Here is a 27,198-nt window from a genome sequence, read left to right as displayed (position 1 = left end):
TTGAGACGGAGTCTTGCTCTGTCACCCAGGCTGTAGTGCAGTGGCACGATCTCGGCTCACTGCAAGCTCCGCCTCTCAGGTTCACGCCATTCTCCTGCCTAAGCCTCCCGAGTAGCTGGGCGCCTGCCACCACGCCTCGCTAATTTTTTGTATTTTTAGTAAAGACGGGGTTTCACCATGTTAGCCAGGATGGTCTCAATCTCCTGACCTCGTGATCCACCCGCCTCGGCCTCCCAAAGTGCTGGGGATTACAGGCATGGGTCACCGCGCCCAGCTGAAACTCTTCCATTTTAAAGTCACACCATTTCCCTACAGCACATCCCGAATGCTCTCACCCCAGAAGGCAGGAGGGGAGCACCAGAGCAAGACCTGGGTGCCCATGTGCACAGGGGCATGATGCCCAGCAGGTGGGTGCAACCCACATGTCCATGGAGGGATGAGCGGATCAGCACAATGTGTATGCACACGGTGGAGTGTCATTCAACCTGGAAACAGAAGGGAGTTCTGACACATGCTACACTAAGGATGAACGCTGAGGACATGATGCTACTGAAATAAGCCAATCACAAAGTAAAATTCCTGTGTGAGTCCACCCACATGAGGCACCTAGAGGTATCAAGTTCATAAAGGCAGAGTCTGTGGGGAGGGAAAAATGGTATTTAATGGGGACAGATTTTCAGTTTTGCAATATTAAAGAGTTCTGGAGACTGGTTACACAAGAGTATGAACGTGTTTAATCCCACTAGACTCTACACTTAAAAAATGGCTAAAATCAGTGCTTTGGAAGGCTGAGGTGGGAGGATCACCTGAGGCTCAGAGTTTGAAACCAACCCAGCAACAGAAACCATGAAATCTCCATCCAAGGAATACCCTCCACAAGCTACACCAAACCAACATGAAAGTGAGGTTGTGTGAAGGTGCGCTTGCTCTTCAGACACCTCAGCACAATCCTCTAACTTCTTTCCAAGTGGATTGCTATCATCTCTACAAAAATTTAAAAATTAACTGGGCATGGTGGCGTGTGCCTACGGTTCCAGCCACTGGGGAGGCTGAGGTGGGAGGATGGCTTGAGCCTGGGAGTTCCAGGCTGCAGTGAGCTGTGATCACACCATGCCACTCCAGCCTCGGCAAAAGCAAAATCTTGTCTCAAAAGAAACCAAAAAAGGCAAAAATGGTAAACTTTACGTTATGTATATTTTACTAAAATTTTTTTAAAAATATTTTTTAAAAGAATTCTTCAAGGAATCCTCCCTTAGGATATGATGGGCCTAGAATCAAGATCTCTTTTCTCTTCTGGAGAGTGTTTCTTGTTTCCACCAGGGGCTCATCAGAGATGGCTTGAGGCAGGACATACACAGAACTGTGAAATCTCCATCCAAGGAATGCCCCCAAATGCTACCCCAAACCAACATGAAAGTGGGGTTGTGCAAAAGGGAGCTTGCTCTTCAGACACTTCAGCACAGTCCTCTAACTTCCTTCCAAGTGGGTCATGGTATCTGATGCCCTATGGAGCTGGTCCTGCACCTTCAATGTTGGGGGTGTCATAGTCTGTGTGTGCTGCTGTAACAAAATACTGCAGACTGGGTAATTCATAAAGAACAGAAATTTATTCTTTCACAGTTCTGCAGGCTGGGAAATCCAAGATCCAAGCACCAGCAGGTTCGGTGCCTGGCAAGGGCCCAGGTCTCTGCTTCCAAGATGGTGCCTGTTGCTGCGTCCTCCGAAGGAAAGGAAGGTTGGGTCACCACATGGTGGGGGGCAAAAGGGCAAGCCAGCTGAATGCTCTCTGAGGCCCCTTTTATGAGGGTCCAATCCCACTCAAGAAGGAAGAGCCCTCATGGTCTAATGACCTGCAAAAGTCCCTCCTCTTAATACTATCACATTGGCCATTAAGTTTCCACACCTGAATTTTGCAGGGGACACATTCAAACTGTAGCAGAGGGCCTCACAGCTGAGCAAAAGTTCACTTGATTAAATATATATATCTTGGTACTGTAATCCTGTTATATATCAAATACAGGCAGAACTGCAGAAAATCAGGAGATGTTTTTTGGGGATAAGAAGGATAAAAGTCCAACCTTATGTAGTAAGATATTTTATCCTTAACTGGCCAAATGATAATTCTTCCTTACTGAAATCCTTACTGTATCTATCTATCTATCTATCTATCTATCTATCTATCTATCTATCTATCTATCATCTATCTATCTATCTATCTATCATCTATCTATCTATCATCTATCTATCATCTATGTATCTATGTATCTATCTATCTATCTATCTATCTAAGCTGCTGGCTTAAAGTGTGTCTTACTTGAAAGCTCTCTCAGACCACAGTGTGGGACAGAGGCCTCCATGAGTGCTTCTCACACCAGCACAGAACTTTGTATTGTTCTTACTTGGAGGATGTCAAATTAAATTTATTCTTATGAAAAGAAATTGTTCACGGGAAAGTCACAGGTTTTAAGAGAAATGAAATCATGACGCCTGTGAGTTGCACATTTAGAATGCAAGTGGCTTTCTTCAGGAGTCTGTGACAAATTGTTGTGCCATCAGGATATCACATGTTCCAGCTGCCTTCCTAGGCTCTTAACAGAATTCCCAGACCAGGATAGATCCCATTCTCCTTTTCTACATCTTCCCACTGCAAACTCTGGCCTCAGATAAGAATATTGCTTTGGCATGGGGTGTAATGCTATGAGAAATAAAGTTAATTAGGAAATGTTTGTGTCTAACTTATTGAATATATGAAATTTAATTACTTTTCTGTATCAACTCTTAGAATTGTCTGTGAATTGAGTGGCAGGGGTGAGGATGAGCTCACAGTAGGCTGGGTATGCATTTTGCCTTCTGGGATTCAAAGAAGTAGGTCCATGCTGTCAGGGCCCAAGCTTTGCTCTCTGTCTCTTGCTGCCCGCACATCTCTTTCCCCTGCTGTGTCCCTTGGACTGTCCTGGGACAGCATCCTCAAGCCCTCCCCTGTCTTCCGTTTCTGCTGTGCCCCATGAATCGCAAGGAAGCCTTCACCTCCATGCAGCCAATCAGCCCTTACCTTTCTTTCTTTCTTTCTTTTTTTTTTTTTTTTGAGACAGAGTCTCACTCTGTGGCCCAAGCTGGAGTGCAGTGGTGTGATCTTGGCTCACTCCAACCTTTGTCACTGGGGCTCAAGCTATTCTCCTGCCTCAGCCTCTCAAGTAGTTGGGACTACAGGCAAACGGCATCACACCTGGTTAATTTTTTTGTATTTTTAGTAGAGACAGGGTTTCACCCTGTTGCCCTGGGTGGTCTTGAACTCCTGAGCTCAGGAAATCCACCCGCCTCAGCCTCCCAAAGTGCTGGGATTACAGGCATGAGCCACCATGCCAGGCCCTCTTCTTAAATGCTTCTAGTGTTTGATGACTATTAGATTTTGGTGAATATTAGATTTCGACAAATAGCATGCATGTTCTAACATCTTAGAACCATTTTTTTGAATCAAAAACAAATTTAAAGGAAGGGATATGATATTTTTTCCAATAAAAACAGGAAAATGGACTTGGTAATAGCTGCCTCCTAGGCAGTAAGTGATTGAAGAGTGACTTCATTTCAGAAACATAACTGCTTTCATCTTTCGGTAAATGAGTCTAAGACATTTCTCAGGGCACATATATAAAATAAGGCTAGACATTTTGATAAAACTTACGTCGTTATTCACACTACAGGAAAAGAATCCAAATGGAAAAAGCAAGGCAGTGTTCTTCAGGCAAAGCCTTTTTTTTTTTTTCTGAGATGGAGTCTTGCTCCACTGTTGCCCAGGCTGGAGTGCAGTGGTGTGATCTTGGCTCACTGCAAGCTCCGCCTCCCGGGTTCACGCCATTCTCCTGCCTCAGCCTCCCGAGTAGCTGGGACTACAGACGCCCGCCACCACACCCGGCTAATTTTGTGGGGTTTTTTTTGTATTTTTTAGTAGAGACAGGTTTTCACTGTGTTAGCCAGCATGGTCTCGATCTCCTGACCTCGTGATCCTCCCACCTCAGCCTCCCAAAGTGCTGGGATTACAGGCGTAAGCCACCGCACCTGGCCAGCCTAAGCCATTTTTATTGAGCATTTACCCCTAGAGGGAGTTCTACAGCCCACTGAAGGCCAGGCCTGACTGCATCTTCCCAATTCCCTGTTATCAAGAAATGCTGGGGCGGGTACGGTGGCTCACGCCCGTAATCCCAACACTTTGGGAGGCCGAGGCAGGTGAATCACTTGAGATCAGGAGTTAAAGACCAACCTGGCCAATATGGTGAAACCCCTTCTCTACTAAAAACACAAAAATTAGCCGGGCATGGTGGTGCATGCCTGTAATTCCAGCTACTCAGGAGCCTGACCGATGAGAATTGCTTGAACCTGGGCAGCAGAGGTTGCAGTGAGCTGAGATTGTGCCATTGGGCGACAAAGTGAGACTGCCTCAAAAAAAAAAAAAAAGAAAGAAAGAAAGAAAAAGAAAAGAAACCCTGTAGCTAGCGATGTAAGCCGTGCGCCACTAGCTGGCACTGTCGCTCACAGCACACTGCAGGCCTCTGCACCTTTTGCCTCCCTGAGAAAGGCAAAGAAGAATCCCAGTTTACCACGGTGTCCTGTGCTGCTCAGCCTCCGACTCGTGTCCCTCCCGTCAGAGGCCTTCCACGGAGCTCAGCCCCTCTCCAGGACTTGGAGGACGGTGGCAACAGATGAATCTACATACAGGCCTGGCATGTGCGGGCTGGATCAGCTGGAGTTTGAAGGAGAGAATCCGATTCAAAAGAGAGCAGGGGAAGTGGTACCGAGAGAAGCAAGGCAGAGGGCAGCGTGGAGTCTGAGAGTGGGAGGGGGCACTTTCAGCCTCAGGAGACGCTCCTGGCAGAGGGCTAGGGCCTGACACGGGGCAGGGAGCGGGCAGAGGCCGTTTTCCTCCCTCCCCCCCTTCCTTTCTGCCCCCTCAGGGACAGCCAGCGCACAGAGCTCTGCCACCGTCCTTCAGGTAACACTTCACACTGCCCTTTCCGTGTGGCCTCAGTTAACACACAGTATGTAAAACAAGGAGTTGAGGTGAGACCTCTACCGAATTATGGTCATACCCTGTCACGGTCCTCGAGGCACCTTTTCTTCGTAGAGCGGGAACAAGACCCAGAGCACATGGGATGATGAAACCTGAGGGTCAGCGTGGCAGGAGCTGTCAGTGAGGAGTGAAGGCAGAGAGAGAGGGACAGACACCACCGCCCACCCCGCCGCAGTGCAGTCAGTGAAGGCAGGGGGATGGGCTGACTCAATGCATTCACCCAATGAGTGGGTCGCTCTAAAATACTCATCATTTTTTTTCCAGGGCAATATTAGCATTGGCAGCTTTTAAGAGCACCTCAGAATCTGCTCAGAACATATGAATCCCTGCCTGACTCCTAAACCATGGGATGATTTAGGAGAAGTGAGTGATGTGCCCAAGGGTGAGAGTTGAAGGAGAAGGGGTTGGAGACCGTGTATTCCCTGACATTCCCCATTCCCAGACAGCCCTGGGATCATAAGATTTGGTGACAGCCTGTGAGCGGTGCCCTGGGAGCCATATTTGCTTTCTTAGTACTATGCTTTGCTAATGTTTGGGAGGGGGACAGCTAGCACATCACACATGTGACAGCCCTGCTGTGCACAGGGACGGTCTCCCTTCCAGGCCAGGAAACAAGTGGGTTCTATAAAGGACACTGAACACATTCCTCTGGAGTGGAGCAAGGCGCTTTTCAGTTTTGGCAGCCCAAGGACGAAAAAGCCCAACCACATCCTGCAGCGGAGGAGAGACGGAAAGTCGAATTTAGGGATTCGCTCTCCACCCTTTCACTCTCACACCGCACAGGCACCCCTAAGACCGAATGGACAATTGTAGTGTTATTTTAAGATTTAAAATTTTCCAGAGTTCTGAAACACCTTTGAGAACTTTCGAAGAAAGCTATTTCTGTCCTTTGAAGGTTAGGCCAACATTTAAACTTCTACCTGAATTCTCCAGCTTCTGGCATAGTTAAGCACTTCTCAGCTTCTCCAGAGAAAGCTATGTTCAGGATGAGAAAGTTCTTATTGTGCAGTGATGTGGGGTGACACTGCTGGGGGTGAGCAGAGCCCTAGAGAGACTGTTGGAGATCACATGTTTCCACAGGAGTCCTGAAGACATGCAGAGGTGGAATAAGATCTCCTTCTGTTGGGCTTCTCCCTCTCCACCGACACACTCTAAGCAACTTGAGAAGGCCTAACATTGGTGTGGAAACTATATCTTCATACTTCTGTGGGTCACAGACAAATTTATACATGACAAAGGCAAAAGATCATTTCCATTTCTTTCATGAAATAGAGTAATTGCATAGCTTTTCTGTTACCAAATTCAAATTCACTTAACTGTAGGAATTTTAAAATTTACGAAGTTAATCGTAAATGCACTCCAACCTCTTTTCTTCTAACTCAGCCTTAGAATTTCAGAGATAAGGATGTTCATCCTCAATCAGGGGATTGGCCCTTTCTTTTTACTGCTCCATTCTCATGTAGGAGTGATTCGTATGCACAAAGGACTATGTTAGTGAAGGGACGCTGATGCTCCCATGAGGATCACATGCCTCCATGCAGTTCACAGTTAAATATGAAATTGAACGTCAACAAGCAGTTTGGTACAACAATGGGATATCATTCAGACCATCCCTATAAATAGCTGGCATTTATTGAGGACTCACTATTGCCCCAGAGACTTTCTAAGTACTTTATATTTATTAATTATTTACTAATTGTACTCATAGGGTAGGGCTTCTCAACTTCAATAAGATTGACACTTTGGGCTGTGTATTGTAGTGTGTTTAGCAGCATCCCTGGCCTCTTTCCACTAAATGCTAGTAAGATCCCCTCCCAAGTCATGAAACCAAAACTGTCTCTATACGTTGCCAAACGTCCCCCAGGAGTTAAAACCACTATACCGTCACCCCCAGGTGAGAAACCACTGCCCTATGGCCGTTCCATGAAACATGAAATGATTGGCAGGAAAGTAGGTGTGGAAAAGTTATTTGGACCTAAGCTATGAACTGTGAGAAATGTTCCCAATGTCTCTGAACACAACAGTTTATGTTGGGAAACCCTCCACGGAAATTAAGGGGGCAAATTCCGCTTAAGAAAGAATTCTGGAAATGACATCTGCAAGATGGCAGAATAGGAAGTGCCAGCCCTTGTTCCCCTCAGAAACACTGATTTAATAACCATCCATAGATATAATTACTTTTCTGAGAGCTCTGGACTCCAAGCAAGAGTATTCAACACCTTGATGGGGCACAGAAATGAGAAAAGACACATTGAAAAGGGTAAGAATATTTTTACTTTACCCACACCAACCCTCCTCCGGGCCAGTAGAATGCAGCACCAAGACAGATCTCCTTGGCCCATAAGTTCTCCCATGGGGGAAAGAGAGCATGCAGTGAGCATCTGACTCTTCTGTCGCCTTTTGGTTTACTGCCTGAGAGACCCACTTCTGTTATGTCTCACCCAGAATACTGAGTGAATCAGAAAGGCTAGATTGGCTGGGGGCTGCTAAGAACAACAAAAATAGATGAGGGCTCTCAACAACCAGCAGGCAGACCTCAACAGCACGTTGGTGGCACACAGCAGCAGGCCACCTGCCCATGGACCACAGCAGCAAGCCTGCTTACCCACTGACCCCAGCAGTTTGCCAGCCTATGGATCCCACCAGCCAGCCCACTCAGAATCTCTGGCCAGCCTGACTGGTGAAGGGCTTTCACTGCTGAAGCCAGCCTGTAAAGATTAAAAGAGATGACTCCTTCTTCAAAAGTACAGGCACCAGTGCAAAACCATAAGGATCACAAAGAATCAGGAAAATACAACAATGCCAAAAGAACACAATAAAACCAATAACTGATCTTTTAAAAGATGGAGACCTAAGAACTGCCTGGAAAAGAATTCAAAATAAGTGTCTTAAATAATCTCAGTGAGCTATTAGAGAACACAGAAAGAAAACCACATAATATCATGAAAACAATACATGAACAAAATGAGAACTTCAACAAAGACATAGAGATGATAAAAGAAATTAAATTTTGGAGCTGAAGGACACTGAAAGCTTTCAGTGGATTTCTCAGCAGAAACCTGGCAGGCAAGGACAGAGTGGAATGCTGTATTTGAAGTGCTAAAGGAAAAAACTACCAACCAAGCATACTGTGCCCAGCATAGCTATTCTTCAAACACTAAGAAAAGATAGACTTTCCCACACAAACAAAAGCAGAAGGAATTCATCATCACCAAATCTGTGTTACAAGAAATGCCAAAGGGAGTTCTTCAATTTGAAAGAAATTGTTGCTCACATGTAATAAGAAAATATCCGAGGGTATTAAACTCACTAATAAAAGAAAAAAAGACAAATTCAGAATATCCTAATATTGTAATTGGGGCAAGTAAATCACTTATTTCTTAAGTATGAAGACTAGAAGATGAAACTATTAAAAATGATGGTAACTACAACAATTGGTTAAAAGATAGGCAATATAAAAAGATGTAAATTGAAAAATGAAAAAGTCAAGATGGGGCATATTAGTGGAGAGTTTATTTTTGTTACTTTTATTCTTTGCAGTCAAATTAAGTCATTATCAATTTAAAATAACCTATTATAACTATAAGGTGTTTTTTGTACACATGGTAAACACAGAGCAAAAACCTATAGTAGATATGCTGAAAATAAATTGCACAGAATCAAAACATACTACTAGAAAAAAATCACTTAACCATGAAGGAAGACAGTAATAGAGGGAAAAAGAAGAAAAGGTCTAAAAAACAACCAGAAAACAAAGTGGTGGTAATAAACCCTTACCTATCAATAATAACCTTGAATATAAATGGATTAAATTATCCAGTTAAAAGACAAAGAATGACTGAATGGATAAAAAACAAGACCCATGGCTGGGCACAGTGGCTCATGCCTGTCATCCCAGCACTTTTGGAGGCCGAGGTGGGTGGATCACAAGGTCAGGAGTTCGAGACTAGCCTGCCCAACATGATGAAACCCTATCTCTACTAAAAACACAAAAATTAGCCAGGCATGGTGGCACGTGCCTGTAATCCCAGCTACTCAGGAGCTGAGGCAGGAGAATCACTTGAACCCAGGAGACGAAGGTTGCAGTGAGTGAAGATTGTGCCACTGCACTCCAGCCTGGGTGGCAGAGCGAGACTTCATCTCAAACAAACAACAACAAAAACAAGACCCAACTATATGCTATCTACAAGAAACTCATTTCACCTAAACCTATGTGATACAGGAACAGCATCTCAAAGAGGGAAGCTCATAGCAATAAATGCCTACATAAAAAGGTAGAGCCAGTGGAGGAATGTGGAACCATGGCCACTGTAGTTGCTGTTTGCAGTGGTCTGGGGAGGAAGAAGTTGACACACCTTGTAATGGCTGCTGTTAGCCTTACACATCCCAGGGCTCACATGGTGCTATGGAGAAGAGGTTGTTCCCAATATAAACAGATATCCAGCAGTGAGGACCTGCCCATTCCAATGGAAAATTCTTATGAAGAAGCCCTTGAGAAACGTATCTTGTGTGGAAAGCAGGTAGATTTTAAGAATGTACAGAGTCCCAGTTTATTTCTCCATTTGTTGGATGCATTTGTGGAAGGCACAAAACAGGTCTTTGTGGAAAGAAATAGAAATCACAAAATCAATTAAGAGAGCTCAAATAATGGGGTTTATGCCAGTTACATACAAGGATGCTGCATATCTCAAGGACCCTAAAGTTTGTAACATCAGATATCAGGAGTAAATTATGTCATGTTACCACCAATAAACTTATTTGACAGTAAAAAAAAAAAAAAAGTAGAAAGACTTCAAATAAACAACCCAATGACACACCTCAAGGAACTAGAAAAGCAAGAAAAAAGCCAATGCAAAATAATTAGAAGGAAAAAATAATAAACATTAGAGCAGAAACAAATTAAATTGAAATCAAAGAAAACCATATAAAAGATCATTGTTGTTTCATTTTGTTTTGTGTTTTAGTTTAAAGAGAGTTTATTCAAGCACAAAGATTTAGCACTGTAACCCAGGACATGCTTCCAAGTTGTCTTGGGGAGTGCTCCAGAGAACAAATGAGAGACTCAAGTTTTTAAAGAAAACAAAGGATGAATCAGGAGAATTGGCTATTACCAAAGTTGTTCATCAGCAATTCTCATTGGTTTACAAAATGACATTGGTATTAACCTGTTGTCTATCCATTGTTCAACGATAGTGTGTATGGCATTGTATGGCTACTTGCTGTCAGTTAGTCTAAAGCCTACATACAGGTGGCTTCACGAGGTAATTATTTCACTCAAGGGGGAGTGAGACTTGACTGCTATTACATTTTAAATGCCTTTCTGAGCCTAATTTAAAGATTTATTTCTCATTTCCCCCTTTTGAGTAAAATCTTTATTTTTGAAAGAACTGATCAAAATCTGAGTGTCAGAAAGCTCACTTCTTATAGTCCTGTCTCACACTGAGGAGGGAAGGAGGAGAAGTCTCAGTGAGGAATTTTTATTTTAAGAGCACTCAAAAGTAAAATTAGGATGGCATCACAGAGTAGCAAAGAATGAGACCTCAGTCAGATCATTGATTTATCACCTGTTGAATCATCTGTAGTCTTTGGAAATGCCATCATTTTAGTTTTCTTGGAAGAAGTAATATATAAGGATTGTAAGCAAAAAAGAGAATTTGTATGAAAGAATGAAAAAACAAAATGATCAGTTTCATTAGGAAGCCAACTGAAAACATCATGAAGAAAATTAAATCCAGGTTCTTCTTTAGAGATTTGTTGTAACCAAGAAATAATTCAGAGTTTAGTCCAAATTGTAGGAAAATAATAAAAACTTAGAAACAGTGGTCGGGGCTAGAATCTAATAACAAATGTATATCATCTCCTGTGAAACAGTTTTTCTTTCTCTAGTTCCCCATTTTTTACCAAAGAGAAATCTTAGTAGGACCAATTTACTTGTAAAATAAGTTTCCATATGACATTAGACCTGTTAATTTGTATGAAATGCAACAAGAATAGTGATTAGCCCTAAAGACAGCTTTGTAAGTTGGCTTTGCTGGAGCTTTTTCACAACAAATTTCAGATTAGTCTTTCAGAGCCTCCTGAGGCTGGGAAGACAAGCCATGAATTCACCATTAGACTTTGCCTGTAATACTTATACAAATTGAGTGAATTCCTGTCTTCTCAAGGTCCCTAATTATCTTGAGGTTCCTGGGCCTGTCAGAATGTGATATTCTTTTCTTACTGTAAGGTCAGGAACCTTGTAAGAGAACTATGTAGATAATGCACCAGGCCAGTCTTTCTCCAAGACTATTGGCCTGATAAAGTCAATTTCATTCCCTCAAGGCAGTTTGGTCATATCCGAAAATGTGTCATTCCAGTCATTATGTTGTGGAAAACAGATTCTTATTGAACTTATGAAAGTATCTATATTGCCATAAAATAAGAACACTCAAATAGTTCCCAAATTTTGGAGAAATCAGGTCAAGAGAAAGGCAAATGTTTTAATTTTGCTCACAAAACTCTACTTTACCCAATTGCTATAAGCTATAAATACCTCAAAAAGAAAAAAAAAGTTTGGCTCTGAAAACAAAATATAAAAAGAATCGGTAATGTTTCAGCCAAAAAAGTCATAAAAAGCATTTCAGTCTTCTATCAGTTCAGTCCCATGTAATTAACTTTTGTTCCACTTGATGTTGGGTTAGCAATCTTCATAAGCACATCAACTTTTTCTTATTACTATTATTATGATGATGATGATTTTGAGACAGAGTCTCACTCTGTGGTCCAGGCTGGAGTACAATGGGGGAATCTCAGCTCACCTCAGCTCAATCTCCACCTCATGGGCTCTTGTAATTCTCCCACCTCAGCCTCCCAAGTAGCTGGGACTACAGGCATGGGACACCATGCCTGGATAATTTTTCTACTTTTAGTAGAGACAGGGTTTTCCCATGTTGCCCAAGCTGGTCTTGAACTCCTGGGCTCAAGTGATTCACCAGCCTTAGCCTCCCAAAGTGCTAGGATTACTGGCATGAGCCAGACGCTGGGCCCACATAAGCTTTTTAACTGAAGTCCTGAAAGTTTTTACCTATTCCAATGGTATTATCTTGAAAGTTATGAGAAATCTGTGTTCACAAGCACTTGTCAATATTCTTTCTATGAATTTCCTTTTGCTGACTTGTCAGGTTCTGAGTTCCCTTCACTGCAGCTTCATGCAGAATGGCTTTGGTGTCCTACTCACAATGTCAAAACTACATGGTCCAAGGGAAAGTGTCCCCTTTGCCTCCTGAAAGTTTACAAAGGCTACTGCAACCTTCAACAGGTTCAGCTGGACAAAAACAGCCCATGCCCATACCAGGGTGCCAGCTGTCAGTGAAGCAGTGGAAGTCAAAGGAAGCCTGCTTCAGGTCCCATCTTGGTCACCCAAATGTCAACTTGTGTTTACTGATTTATTATAAAGGATATTAAAAAGACACAGATGAAAAGGTGCATAAGCTAGGTCTGACGGAAGGGATTCAGAGCTTCCACGCCCTCCCTGGGCATGCCACTCTCTGGGAACCTCTATGTGTTCAGTTCTCCAGAAACTGAAAAATTTGGTTTCTTTTTTTGAAAAGATAAACAAAATCACCAAAGCTTTAGATAAGTAAAAACAAGAGAGAAGAAGCAAATAAACTAAAACAAAAATAAAAAGGAGACATTACTACTGATACCACAGAAACACAAAAGATCATTAAAGACTATTATGAACAACTATATGCCAACAAATTGGAAAACCTGAAAGAAATGAATACATTTCTGTACACATATAACTTACAAAGACTGAACCATGAAGAAACAGAAAACCTGAACAGACCATTAACAAGTAATGACATTGAAGTACAAATAAAAATTCTCCTATTAAAAAAAAAAAAGTCCAGGAACTGACAACTTCAGTGCTGAATTCTACCAAACATTTAAAGAACTAGTACCAATCCTACTCAAACAATTCCAAAAAATTGAAGAGAAGGGAATACTTCCAAAGTCCTTCTACAATGCCAGCATTACTGCAATACCAATAAGGATACAACAAAAAAGATAAGGATAAGGATACAACAAAAAAGAAAGCTACAGGCCAATATTCCTAATAAATATAGATACAAAAAATTCTCCACAAAATACTAGCAAACCAAATTCAACAACACATTAAAAAGGACATTTGTCATGATCAAGTGAGATTCATTCCAGGAATGCAAAGATGGTTCAACATACACAAATCAACAAATATGATAAATCACATTAACAAAGTGAAGAACAAAAGCCATAATGATCATTTAAATAAATACTGAAAACATTTTGTAAAATTTAACATTGTTTCATGATTAAAACTCTCAACAAGCTGTATATAGAAGAAATATATCTCAACACAATAAAAGCTACATATGAAAAGTCTACAGCTAAAATCATACTAAATGTTGAAAAAGTTGAAAGCCTTTCCTCTGAAATCTATAACAAGACAAGAATGCCCACTTTCACTATTTTTATTCAATATAGTGCTGGAAGTCCTAGCTGTAGTAATTAGGCAAGAGAAGGAAATAAAGGACATCCAAAATCCTTAACAAGCATCAGTACAAAAATTCCCAACAAAATCCTGGCAAACCAAATCCAGCAGCAAATCAAAAAGCTTATGCATCATGATCCAGTAGGCCTGATCTCCAGGTTGCAAGTTGGTTCCACATATGCAAATCAATAAATGTGATTCATCACATAAACAGAACTAAGGATAAAAACCACATGATTATCTCAATAGATGCAGAAAAGGCATTAGATAAAATTCAAAATCCAGATGCAGTGGCTCACACCTGTAATCCCAGCACTTTAGGAGGTCGAGGCAGGTGGATCATGAGGTCAGGAGATCGAGACCATCCTGGCTAACACGGTGAAACCCCCTCTCTACTAAAAAATACAAAAAATTATCCAGGCGTGGTGGCAGGTGCCTGTAGTCCCAGCTACTCGGGAGGCTGAGGCAAGAGAATGGCATGAACCAGGGAGATGGAGATTGCAGTGAGCCAAGATCATGCCACTGCACTCCAGCCTGGGTGACAGAGCGAGAAACCAACTCAAAAAAAAAAAAATCCATTTATGTTAAGAAGTCTCAATAAACTAGGTATTTAAGGAACATACTTCAAAATAATAAGAGAAATCTATGCAAACCCACAGCCAACATCATGCTAAATTGGCAAAAGCTAGAAGCATTCCCCTTGAAAACCAGCATAAGACAAGGATACCCTCCTTCACTACTCCTATTCAACATAGTATTGGAAGTTCTGGCTAGGGCAATCAGGCAAGAGAAAGAAATGAAGGACATTCAAATAAGAAATGAGAAGAAGTCAAGCTATCCCTGTTCAAAAATGACATGATCCTATATCTAGAAAACCTCAGTCTCAGCCCAAAAGCTTCTTAAGGTGATAAACAACTTAAGCAAAGTCTCAGGGAACAAAATGAGTGTGCAAAAATCACTAGCATTTCTTTACACTGGCAACAGTCAAGTCAAAAGCCAGATCAGGAATGAACTCCCATTCACCATTGCCACCAAAACAATAAAATACCTAGGAATACAGCTACTAGGGAGGTGAAAGATCTCTACAATGAGAATTAGAAAACACTGCTCAAAGAAACCAGAGATGACACAAACAAATGGGAAAACACTCCTTGCTCATGGATAGAAAGAATTAGTATCATGAAAATGGCCACACTGCCTGAAGCAATTTATAGATTCAATGCTATTCCCATTAAACTAGCACTGACATTCTTCACAGACCTAGAAAAAACTATGTTAAAATTCATATGGACCCAAAAAAGAGCCTGTATAGACAAGGCAATTCTAAGCACAAAAAACAAAGCTCGTGGCATCACATTACCAGACTTCAAACTATACTACAGGGCTACAGTAACCAAAACAGCATGGTACTGGTACAAAAACAGACACATAGACCAATGGAACAGAATACACAACCAGAAATAAGACCACACACTTAACAACCATCTGATTTTTTACAAACCTGACAAAAACAAGCAATGGGGAAAGGATTCCTTATTCAATAAATGGTGCTGGGATAACTAGCTAGCCATATGCAGAAGATTGAAATTGGACCCCTTCCTTATACCATATACAAAAATTAATTCAAGATGGATTAAAGACTTAAATGTAAAACCCCAAACTGTGAAAATCCTGGAAGATAACTTAGGCAATACCATTCAGAACATAGGCATGGGCAAAGACACCAAAAGCAATTGCAACAAAAGCAAAAATTGACAAATGGGATCTAATTAAACTAAAAAGCTTTTCCACAGCAAAAGAAACTATCAACTGAATAAGCAAACAACCTACAGAATGGGAGACAATTTTTGCCCACTATGCATCTGACAAAGACCTAATATCCAACGTCTATAAGGAACTTAAACAAATTTACAAGAAGAAAACAAAGAACCCCATAAAAAAAGTGGGCAAAGGACATGAACAGACATTTTTCAAAATAAAGCATACATGCAGCCCACAATCATATTTTTAAAAATACTGAAAATCACTGGTCATTAGAGAAATACAAATCAAAACCGCAATGAGATACCATCTAACACCAGTCAGAATGGCTACAATTAAAAAGTTAAAAAATAACAGATGCTGGTGAGGTTGTGGAGAAAAAGGAATGCTTATACACTCTTGGTGGGAGTGTAAATTAGTTTGGCTATTGTGGAGGACAGTGTGGCCATTCCTCAAAGACCTAAAGACAGAAATGCCATTCGACCCAGCAATCCCATTACAGGGTATATACCCAAAGGGATATAAGTCATTTTATTATAAAGACACATGCACATGTATGTTAACTGTAGTACTATTCATGATAATGAAGACATGGATCAACCTAAATGTCCAAGAATGATATTTTGGGTAAAGAAAATGTGGTACCTATACCCCATGGAATACTGTGCAGCCATAAAAAAAAGAACGAGATCATGTCCTTGGTAGGGACATGGATTGGAGCTGGAGGCCATTGTCCTTAGCAAACTAACACAGGAACAGAAAGCCAAATACTGCATTTTCTCACTTATAAGTGGGAGCTAAATGATGAGAACACATGGACACATAGTGGGAAAAAACACACACTGGGGCCTTTTGGAGGGTGGTGGGTGGGAGGAGGGGAATGATCAAGAAAAACAACTAATGTGTACTAGCTTTAATATTTGGGTGATTGTTGGGGAACAGGCCCCCAAATCTGGCCATAAACTGGCCCCAAAACTGGCCATAAACAAAATCTCTGCAGCACTGTGACATATTCGTGATGGCCATGACACCCACGCTGAAGGTTGTGGGTTTACCAGAATGAGGGCAAGGAACACCTGGCCCACCCAGGGCAGAAAACCACTTAAAGGCATTCCTAAGCCACAAACAATAGCATGAGTGATCTGTGCCTTAAGGACATGCTCCTGCTGCAGATAACTAGCCAGAGCCCATCCCTTTGTTTTGTCCCATAACTTTGTTTCCCATAAGGAATACTTTTAGTAAATCTATAGACTATAGAAACAATGCTCATCACTGGCTTGCTGTTAATAAATATGTGAGTAAATCTCTGCTCAAGACTCTCAGCTCTGAAGGCTGTACGACCCCTGATTTCCCACTCCACATGCTATATTTCTGTGTGTCTTTAATTCCTCTAGTGCCACTGGTTAGGGTCTCCACGACCGAGCTGACCTTGGCAAGTGGTACCCATACGTGGGGCTTGAACCCAGGTTGAAAGGTCACCAGAGCAATGGTTGGAGAACTTGGAACTAAGCTGGAGGACACCCAAGTATGCTTAAGCAATCCCCATGGTGAGTAAGAAGGGGAGCTTGGAAGCATCAGGGTAACAGTGGGGCAAGTGTGGGCTCTGGTTCCTTCCACCTTGGAACCTTTTTACACTGATAATAAGAAAGAAGGAAAGTATAACAAAGTAACAGAAGAAGTGACAGAGCAGGTTTGTTTGCCAGCTAAAGCTAAAGTGGAAAGGAGGAAGAGGTTCATCCCTATCTTTCTGCACCCTCTCCTTATTTTGAAGGAAAAGAGTGGCCTGACCCTCCAGATCTTTCTTTTCCAGAGGAAACTGGGTGAAAAGCAGTTGCCCCAGTGACTGTTTGAGCAGCACCATGAGCAACCGCTCTCAGTTCCATTCAGGCAGGAATTCAGCAAGCTAGAAGAGAGGGTGATTTAGAGGCTTGGCAGTTCCCTGTTAGAATACACCCCCAGATCAACGGGAAATATTATAGCTACATGTGAGCCTTTTCCTTTTAAATTACTCAAATAATTTAAACAAGCTATTAATCAATATGGACCAGGTTCTCCTTTTGTAATGGGACTGTTAAAGAATGTTGCTGTCTCCAGTAATATGCTGCCAGCAGGGATGGTAGGATTACTTATAGGAAGGTCTAGTTTAAAATTAAAAGGTGTATAAGTACAAACAGGAGTCATTGATTCAGATTACAATGGGGAAAATGAAATTGCTGTATCTACTTCTGTTCCCTGGAAAGCAAAGCCAGGAGAGCGCATAGCGCAGCTCCTGATTGTGCCATATGTGGAAATGGGGAAAAGTGAAATTAAACGAACAGGAGGATTTGGAAGCACAAATAAACAAGGCAAAGCAGCTTATTGGGTGAATGAAATTCCTGATAAACATCCTACCTGTGAAATAACTATTCAGGGAAAGAAATTTGAAGGTTTGGTAGAGACAGGAGCAGACATTTCAATCATTTCTCTACAGCACTGGCTGTCCACGTGGCTAATTCAACCCACCCAATTTAACATAGTTGGAGTTGGTAAAGCCCCTGAAGTATATCAAAGTAGTTATATTTTGCATTATGAAGGGCCTGATGGACAACCTGGACTATTCAACCAATTATAACTTCTGTACCTATAAATTTATGGAGGAGAGATTTATTACAACAATGGGGAGCACAAGTTCTAATTCCAGAACAATTATATGGCCTTCAAAGTCAACATATGATTCATGAAATGGGGTATGTCCCTGTTATGGGACTAGGAAAAAATTTGCAAGATTTGAAGGAACTGATTCAAGCAGAAAGACAAAGTTCCCGCCAAGGTTTAGGATACCATTTTTGATGGTGGCCATTGTTAAGCCTCCAGAACCTATACCTTTAAAATGGTTAACAGATAAGCCAATTTGGATAGAACAATGGCCACTGAGTAAACAGAAACTGGAGGCTTTAGAGGACTTAGTTACCGAACAATTAGAAAACGGACATATAGCTCCAACATTTTCCCCTTGGAATTCTCCAGTTTTTGTAATTAAGAAAAAATCAGGTAAATGCAGAATGTTAACTGACTTAAGGGCAGTTAATTCAGTTATGCAACCTATGGGGGCATTCCAGCCAGGATTGCCTTCTCCTGCTATGATTCCAAAAAATTGGCCTTTAATAGTCATAGATTTAAAAGACTATTTCTTTACTATCCCCTTAGCTGAGCAGGACTGTGAAAGGTTTGCCTTTACAATTCCTGCAATAAACAACCTGCAGCCTGCTAAGCATTTTCACTGGAAAGTGTTGTCACAAGGCATGTTAAACAGTGCAACAATTTGCCAGATGTGTGTAGGGCAAGCAATTGAACCTACTCATAAAAAATTTTCACAGTGTTACATTATTCAGTATATGGATGATATACTTTGTGCTGCCCCCACTTGAGAAATATTACTCCAATGTTATAATCACTTGCAAAATTTGATTTCTCACGCTGGTTTAATTATAGCTCCTGACAAAATTCAGACTACTACTCCTTACTCCTACTTGGGGACCTTAGTAAATGACACTAGCATTGTGCTACAGAAAGTAACCATACATAGGGATCAATTGAAAACATTAAATGACTTTCAAAAATTACTAGGGGACATTAATTGGATACGACCTGCTCTAGGCATTCCTACCTATGCCATGAGTAATCTATTTTCTATCCTTAGAGGAGATCCTAGTCTCACTAGCCCTCGGCAATTAACAAAGGAGGCTGAGGTCAAGTTACAGTTTATTGAAAAGCAAGTCCATAAGGCTCAAATAAATAGAATAAATCCAGAGAAGACTCTAGATTTGCTGATTTTTCCAACTCAGCATTCACCTACTGGTGTTATTGTCCAAGAGCAGGACTTAGTAGAATGGCTTTTTCTTCCACATACTAATTCATAGACTCTAATTCTTTATTTGGATCAAATCGTTACTATGATAGGAAATGGGAGAATTCAGATTGTTAAATTACATGGATATGATCCTGGAGAAATTATTGTCCCTCTCATGAAGACACAAATACAGCAAGCTTTTATAAATACTCTTACTTGGCAAACCCATTTAGCTGACTTTGTGGGTATTCTCGATAATCATTTTCCTAAAATGAAACTGTTTCAATTTTTTTGAAATTAACTAATTGTATTCTCCCTAAAATAACTAAATTTAAACCAGTTGAAGGTGCTGAAAATGTCTTCACAGATGGGTCTAGTAATGGTAAAGCTTCTTATTCTGGCTCGAAAGGTAAAGTTTTTCAGATGCCCTATACTTCAGCTCAAAAAGCAGAGCTTGTAGCTGTAATTGAGGTATTGACTGCTTTTAATATGCCTATTAATGGGTTTCTGATTCTTCATCTGTGGTTCATTCCACACAGTTGAAAATGCTCAGTTACGATTTCATACAAATGAACAACTGATGACTTTATTTACTCAATTGCAAACAGCAGTCAGGAGTAGAATGCACCCTTTTTACATCACTCACATCAGGGCTCAGACCCTTTCACAATTTAACCCATGTTAATGCCTCTGGTCTCAAACACAGATACGGCACTACCTGGAAAGAAGATAAAGCTGTTATCCAGCAATGTCCAATTTGCCAAATGGTACATTCCTCATCTTTCACGGGAGGAGTTAATCCTCGAGGATTGGAACCTAATTCTCTTTGGCAAATGGATGTCACACATGTTCCCTTGTTTGGGAGACTAGCTTATGTACATGTATGGGTGGCCACCTTTTCTCACTTTGTCTGGGCTACATGCCAATCAGGAGAGTCTTTTGCCTCTGTTAAATGTCACCTTTTGCAGTGTTTTGCAATGATGGGCATTCCAGCTTCTATTAAAACAGATAATGCCCCAGGCTATACTAGCCAAGCTCTAGCTACATTTTTCTCTATATGGAATATTAATCACATTACTGGTATCCCATATAATTCTCAAGGACAAGCCGTAGTGGAATGAATGAATCTCTCCCTGAAACAGCAGTTACAAAAGCAAAGTGGGGGGAAACAGGGACTGTGGGACACCCCGTATACGCAATTATTGACTTTAAATTTTTTGAGTCTGCCTAAAGGCCAGATGTTATCAGCAGCTGAACAACATTTACAGAAACCAGCTGCAAAGACAGAAGCAGAACAACTGGTTTGGTGGGGAGATCTGACAACAAAAAGTTGGGAAATAGGTAAAATAATAACTTGGAGTAGAGGTTATGCTTGTGTTTCTCCAGGCCAAAACCAGCAGCTGATTTAAATACCATCAAGACACCTGAAACCTTATCATGAGCCAGATGCCAAGGAAGAGATTCCAGGAGGATTCTGAGGACCCCCCCGCTTGCAGCCATGTCAAGACTGATGCTGAGGAGGACCCCAACTGTCACGAGCAACATCCGTCGAACACGGCCACCTACTTGGGGACAGATCAAGAAGCTGTCACAGATGGCAGAAGAAAACCTGAGGAAAGAGGGACAGCCAGTCACAATAAGTAATTTAATGATAGCTATGATAGTGGTGATCACCATTGCTGTGAGTATTCCTTCAGCAAGTGCTGACACAGAGAACAATTACACTTATTGGGCATATTCATCAATCTTGGCTGGCAATAATGCCTGGATGTAATCACTCTATGACACAGTTACACATGCTTTCTGATCTCAGTATTTACCATAATAAATCTGCTCCTATAATTAAGGCATACTGCCCTCAAAAAACCTATTTGTAAACAGAATTGGACCTGGCCAGAAAAAAATGAATGTACTTGTTTGGGAAGATTGCATTGCAGAACAGGCAGAGGCGCTGCGCAACGATTCCTGTGGAATCATTATTGATTGGTTCCCTAAGGGGATGTTTAGCTTGAATTGCACCTCTCAGTCTGCGTGCCATGACCACACTATGTTCAGCTGGTCTAAACAAAATGGTCAGATGGTAGAAATGGTAAGAAATATGGCAAGAGTTCCTATCATCTGGAAACATGGCAATATGGTGGCACCTCAACCTCAAATGATATGGCCCACTGTAGGAACTAAATATAAGGATTTGTGGAAACTATTAATGGCTCTTAATAAGATCAAGATTTGGGAAGGAAAATATACTATGCCATCACAATATAATCCTAATTACATTTTAGAACTTGTTGAAAACAATACAATTGGATATAAAGTTGTGTTTGCCCTCCTTTTCTTTTGGTAATGGGTGATCTAAAGTTTCATATCCTTAAATATCGTGTAACTTGCCAGGAATGTAGATTGTTCTCTAGTGTGAACTCTTCCTTGTTTAATACTAATCACTCTGTCCTAGTAGTGAGAGCTTGAGAAGGAATATGGTTACCGGTGAAGCTTTCCCGTCCTTGAGAAGCCTCTCCCTCTGTATATATTATTACTGAAATTCTTCAGCAAATTCTGAGACACTGTCAGTGTTTCATTGCTACTTTAATCTTGATTATTATGGGACTGATCACTGTCACAGCTACTGCTGCAGCAGCAGGAGTTGCACTACATTCATCAGTGCAGATAGCAGATTTTGTAAATAAATGGCAAAAGATTTCTACTGTGCTGCAGAACTCTCAAACTAAAGTAGAACAAAAGATAGTTAATCAAATCAATTATCTCTGACAAACTGTAATGTGGCTAGGAGATCGAGTAGCTAGTTTGAAATATAGAATGCAGCTAAAATGCGACTAGAATGCTTCTGACTTTTCTATCACTCCTCACCCTTATAATGAATCAGCGCATGAATGGGAAAGAATAAAAAAGCATCTAGAAGGACACTCTGCAAACTTGTTTTTGGATGTTGCAAAATTAAAAGAACAAATATTTAAAGCATCCCAGGCACACCTGACCTTAATGCCAGGAACTGGAGTGCTTGAAGGAGCTGCAGACAGATTAGCAGCTATTAACCCATTACAATGGATAAAAACACTTGGAAGCTCTGTGTTTTCAATGATGATTGTGCATTTAATCTGTGTTGTTTGTCTTTGTATAGTTTGCAGATGCGGATCCCAAATCCTGCGAGAAGTAGCCCACAGTGACAAAGCTGCCATTGCTTTTATTTCTTTGCAAAACAGAAAAGGGGGGCATATTGGGGAACAGGCCCCCAAATCTGACCATAAACTGGCCCCAAAACTGGCCGTAAACAAAATCTCTGCAGCACTGTAACATGTTCGTGATGGCCATGATGCCCACGCTGAAGGTTGTGGGTTTACCTGAATGAGGGCAAGGAACACCTGGCCCACCCAGGGCAGAAAACCACTTAAAGGTGTTCGTAAGCCACAAACAATAGCATGAGTGATCTGTGCCTTAAGGACATGCTCCTACTTCAGATAACTAGCCAGAACCCGTCCCTTTGTTTCAGCCCATCCCTTGGTTTCCCATAAGGAATACTTTTAGTAAATCTACAATCTGTAGAAAAGATGCTTATCACTGGCTTGCTGTCAATAAATATGTGGGTAAATCTCTGTTCAAGGCTCTCAGCTCTGAAGGCTGTGAGACCCCTGGTTTCCCACTCCACATGCTATATTCCTGTGTGTGTGTCTTTACTTCCTCTAGCACCACTAGGTTAGGGTCTCCATGACCAAGCTGGTCTCTGGTCTCAGCAGGTAATGAAATAATCTGTACAACAAACTCCCATGATATGTTTACCTATGTAACAAACCTGCACTCACACCCCTGAACTTAAAATAAAAGTTAAAAAAAAAGGAAATAAAGGGCATCCAAATTGGAAAGGAAGAAGTCAAACTGTCCTTGTTCACAGGTGACATAATCCTGTATTTGGAAAAACCTAAAAACTCCCCCAAAAAACAACCAGAAGTGATAAGTGAATTCAGTAAAAGTGGCAGTATACAAAATCAACACACAAAAATCAGTAACAGATTTATACACAAAGAGTGAACAAAATGAAAAAGAAATCAGGAAAGCAATTCCATTTACAATAGCTACAAAAAATACCTAGAAATAAATTTAACCAAAGGAGTGAAAATCTCTACAACAAAAACTATAAAACACTGATGAAAAAAATTAAAGAGGATATAAACACATATGTGAAAAGATATCCCATGCTCACAGACTGGAATAATTAATATTGTTAAAATGTTCATACTACCCAAAGTGATCTACAGATTCAGTGCAATATATATGAAAATACAAATGGCATTTTATTTTATTTTTTTCTGACACAGGGTCTCGCTCTGTCACCCAGGCTGGAATGCAGTGGCATGATCACAGCTCACCGTAGCCTCAACCTCTCAGACTCAAGCAATCTTCCCACCCAGCCTCCCAAGTAGCTAGGACTTCAGGCAGGTGTCACCACACCCAGCTATTTTTTTAAATTTTTTTGTAGAAAAGGGGTTTCACTAAGTTGCCCAGGCTGGTCTCCAACTCCTGGCCTCAAGCAATCCTCCTGCCCGAGCCTCTCAAACTGCAGTGATTACAGGTGTGAGCCACTGTCCCCAGCCAGCATTCTTTAAGAAATAGAAAAAACAATCTGACAATTTGTGTAGACCCACAAACACCCTGAATAACCAAAGCAATCCTGACCAGAAACAACAAATCTGGAATCACTATCTGACTTCAAAATATACTACAAAGCTATGGTAACCAAAATAGCATGGTGCTGGCACAAAAAACAGACACATAGACAATGGCACTGCAGAGAGAATCCAGAAATAAATTCACACATTTACAACAAACTCATTTTCAACAAAGACACCAAGAGCATGCATTGGGAAAACGACAGTGTCTTCAGTAAACAGTGCTGGGAAAACTGGATAGCCACAGGCAGAGTAATGGAAGTAGAACCCTATCTCTTACCACGTACAAAAATCAAATCAAAATGGATTAAAAACTTAAATCTAAGACATGAAACTATAAATCTACTGAAACAAAAGCATGGAAAAGGGATTCAGAACATTTGTCTGGGCAAAGTTTTTTTGGTAAGACCTCACAAGAGCAAGCAACACAAGTAAAAATAGGATGGGTGTAGTGGCTCATGCCTGTAAACCTAGCACTTTGGGAGGCCAAGGTGGGCAAATTTCTTGAACCTAGGAGTTTGAGACCAGCCTGGGTGACGTGGTGAAACCCCTTCTCAACAAAAAAAAATATAAAAATTAGCTGGGTATGGGGCATGTGTTTATAGTCCCAGCTACTCAGGAGACTGAGGTGGGAGGATTAGTTGAGCCCAGGAGGTTGAGGCTGCAGTAAGCTGTGATCATACCACTGCACTCCAGCTTGGGCAACAGAGTGAGACCCTGTCTCAGAAAAAAAAAAAAGCAAAAATAGACAAATGGGATTATATAAAGCTAAAATTTCTGCACAGCAAAGAAAACAACCAACAGAAAGAAAAGATAACCTACAGAACGGGAGAAAATATGTGTAAACTATCCTTCTGCCAAAGGATTAATAACCAGAATATTAAGGAACTCAACTCAATAGTGAAATTAAAATAATCTGATTTAAAAATGGGCAAATGATCTGAATACATGTTTCACAAAAGAAGACAAATAATCAATAGGTATATGGAAAAAATGTTCAACATCACGAATCATCAGGGAAATACAACTCAAAGGCAAAATGAGACACCATCCCACCCTAGTTTAAATGGCTATTATCAAAAAAAAAAAGATAGCAAATGTTAGCAAAGGTGCAGAGGAAGGGAAATGCTAGCACACTGTTGGTGAGAATGTAAATTAGTACAGACACTAGGAAAACCATGTGACGGTTCCTCAAAAAGTGAATCCAGTAATCTCACTGCTGGGTATACCTCTACAAGAAAGGAAATTGGTATATCAAAGAGATATCTGCACTCTTATGTTTATTGCAGCAGCATTCACAATAGCCAAGTTATGAAATCATCCTACGTGTCAATCAACGCATGAATGAATAAATAAAATGTGGCTTATACACAAATGGAATTCTATTCACCTTTAAAAAGAAGGAAATTCTGTCATTTGCAGTAACATAGATAGAACTGGAGGACATTATGTTAAGTGACATAAGCAAGGCACAGAAAGACAAACATCACATGTTCTCAGTCACATATAGGAGCTAAAAACATTGAGCTCATGAAGGTAGAGAGTAGAATGATGATTACCAGAGGGTGAGAAGGAGAAAGGGAAGGAAGCAATTTTAAAAAGTCTGGTTAATGGGTACAAAATTTAATTACAACCAGGCACAGTATATATTGCCTGTAATCCCAGCACTCTGGGAGGCTGAGGTGGGAGAATTTCTGAGCCCAGGAGTTTGAGACCAGCATAGGCAATATAACAAGACCTCATCTCTGCAAAAACTAAAAGTAAAAAGCTAGCCAGGTATGGTGTTACATGCCTGTAATCCTAACTACTTGGAAGGCTGAGGCAGGAGGCAGGAAGGAGGCTTGTTTGAGCCCAGGAGTTTAAGGCTGCAACGAGCAATGATCATAATACTGCACTCACAGCCTGGGCAACAGAGTGAGACCCTGTCTCTAAAAAAAAGAAAAAATCAGTGGAGGGAGGTAGAAATTTTAAAAAGTAAAAATAGAAATTCAATTACATAGAAGGAAAAAGTTCTAGTGATCCATAGCACAGGAGGCTGACTAGAGTTCATAATTTTTTTTTTTTTTGAGACGGAGTCTCACTCTGTTGCCAGGCTGGAGTGCAGTGGCGTGATCTCAGCTCACTGCAACCTCTGCCTCCTGGGTTCAAGCGATTCTCTTGCCTCAGCCTCCTATCTGTGATTACAGGCACACGCCACCATACCCAGCTAATTTTTGTATTTTTTAGTAGAGACGGGGTTTCGCCATGTTGGCCAGGATGGTCTCGATCTCTTGACCTCGTGATCCACCCACCTAGGCCTCCCAAAGTCCTGGGATTACAGGCATGAGCCACCAAGCCCAGCCCACAATAATTTATTGTACATTTTGAAACAGCTAGAAGAGAAGATCTGGAGTGTTCTCAACCCAAAGAAAGAATAAATGTTTGAGGTGATGGATATCCTATTACCCTGATTTGATCATTATACATTGCATGTATGTATCAAAATATCACATATAACCCATAATTATGTATAATTATTATGCGTAAATGAAAAACTAGAAAAATTTAGAAAATATCTCAAGACAAATGAAAACAAAAACACAACATATTAAAACTTACGGGATAAACCAACAGCAATATGAAGAGAGAAGTTTATGGCAATAAATGTCTATAAAGCAATAAAAAAGAAGAAATATCTCAAATAAACAACCCAACTTTGCATGCAAGGAATTAGAAAAGGAAGAGCAAACTAAGCTCAAAGTCAGCAAAAGGAAGCAAACAATAGAGATGAAAGCAGAAACAAGTAAAATAGAGAATAGAAAAATACCAGACAAAAATTTAAAAGACTGTGAGTTGTTTTTTTAAAAAGATAAACAAAATCAACAACTCCTTGGCTAGACTAAGAAAAAAATAGAGAAGACTGAATAATATCAGAAAGAGGAGACATTAAAACTGATACCACAGAAATAAAAAGGGATCATAAGAGACTACTATGAACAGTTATATGCCAATCAATTTGATAACCTAGAAGAAAAGGATAAATTCCTAGGAACATGCAACCTAAGAAGACTGAAATCAAGAAGAAATAGAAAACCTGAACAGACCAATAGCAAACAAGGAGATTGAATCAGTAATAATAATAATTTGGAAAACTTTCCAACAAATAAAAGCCCAGGACAAGATGGCTTCGCAAATAAATTTTACCGAACAGTCAAAGAAGAACTAACTCCAATTCTTATTAAACTCTTTTTAAAAAAATGTAAGGAGAGGGAACACACTCAAATGCATTTTTTGAGGCAAGCATCACCCTGATACCAGTGCAGACAAAGACAACACAAGAAAGCAAAACTACAGGTCAATAGCATGTGAATAT

At 40.8% G+C, this 27,198-nt stretch overlaps 1 pseudogene; it reads left to right on the top strand.

The window, feature by feature from the left end:
• Nucleotides 1-9,366: 9,366 nt before the first annotated feature.
• LOC116481931 (small ribosomal subunit protein bS18m-like) lies at nucleotides 9,367-9,793 on the top strand (annotated as a pseudogene).
• The last annotated feature ends 17,405 nt before the right edge of the window (nucleotides 9,794-27,198 follow it).

Source organism: Hylobates moloch, unplaced genomic scaffold, assembly GCF_009828535.3.
Source record: "Hylobates moloch isolate HMO894 unplaced genomic scaffold, HMol_V3 SCAFFOLD_14, whole genome shotgun sequence".
Classification (NCBI taxonomy): Eukaryota; Metazoa; Chordata; class Mammalia; order Primates; family Hylobatidae; genus Hylobates; species Hylobates moloch.
The sequence above is the reverse complement of the archived record's forward strand: the minus strand, read 5'-3'. Positions and strand labels throughout refer to the sequence as shown.